Source organism: Chenopodium album, chromosome 8 (genome assembly GCF_948465745.1).
Source record: "Chenopodium album chromosome 8, dcCheAlbu1.1, whole genome shotgun sequence".
Taxonomy (NCBI): domain Eukaryota; kingdom Viridiplantae; phylum Streptophyta; class Magnoliopsida; order Caryophyllales; family Amaranthaceae; genus Chenopodium; species Chenopodium album.
This window is the reverse complement of record NC_137841.1, coordinates 45,761,973-45,762,865: the sequence shown is the minus strand read 5'-3', so window position 1 is coordinate 45,762,865 and position 893 is coordinate 45,761,973. Positions and strand designations below refer to the sequence as shown.

The following is an 893-nucleotide window of genomic DNA, read 5'->3' as shown; positions in this document are numbered from 1 at the left end:
ATTTTGATATTGAGGGTTGGAATTGTAGGAAGGTTGAGCTTGTTGATTCCATTTTTTAGGTTGAGATGCAAACCCGGGTGGTGGTTGTCTCCAAGCTACTCCACCGCCGCTTCCTTTAAATCCTTCTTGCCTTTTGTTGTATGCCGCTACATGAGGGCTCAAACCTCTACAATAAGATGTATCATGGTTCGTTCCTCCACAATTTTGACAAGAGAAAGAGTTAACTTGAGAGGAGCTTGCTCCACCGCTTGCACTTGCACTCACACTTGTGTTCAACTTGGAAAGCCCTTTTGTTACTTGATCAATTTGATGTTGCAATTGATCAACTTTCTCCAATTCGTAAATCCCACCTCTCTTTGGAGCATTCCTTCTTCGGCCCACCCATGAGTAGTTCTTTGCTACCACTTCTATTGTTGCTTCAACTTGATTTTGGGGGATTTTGATTAATTGACCACCCGCCCCTGCATCAAAGTTGGCTCTTGAAATGGGCTCCAATCCGTCGTAGAAAAACCGCATGAGCAACCCTTTATTGTACTCATGGTGAGGACATGCTTGCACCAACTCTTTGTATCTCTCCCAAGCTTCACCAAGACTTTCATCGGCTTCTTGCTTAAATGATGCGATTTTCCTTCTCATTTCGGCGGTCTTCTCCTCGGAGATAAATCGCTTCAAGAACGCCTTTACCACCTCCCTCCATGTTGTGAGAGAGTTAGGCTTTACTTGCTTTAGCCATTTCTTTGCTCGTCCGGTGAGAGATTGCCGGAAGAGATGCATACAAATGTAGTCTTGGCTCACTTCATTGGTTTGCATCATCGCGCACAACTCAAGGAATCGGTCCAAATGTTCAATGGGGTCCTCACTTGCACTTCTGGAAAATTGCTCTGATTGGACTA

At 44.7% G+C, this 893-nt stretch overlaps 1 non-coding gene across 1 annotated transcript; it reads left to right on the top strand.

Annotated features, from left to right (window-relative positions):
* Nucleotides 1–531: 531 nt before the first annotated feature.
* LOC145556958 (small nucleolar RNA R71) lies at nucleotides 532–639 on the top strand. Its single transcript, XR_014092047.1, has one exon. It is a non-coding gene; the product is annotated as a small nucleolar RNA R71 (small nucleolar RNA).
* The last annotated feature ends 254 nt before the right edge of the window (nucleotides 640–893 follow it).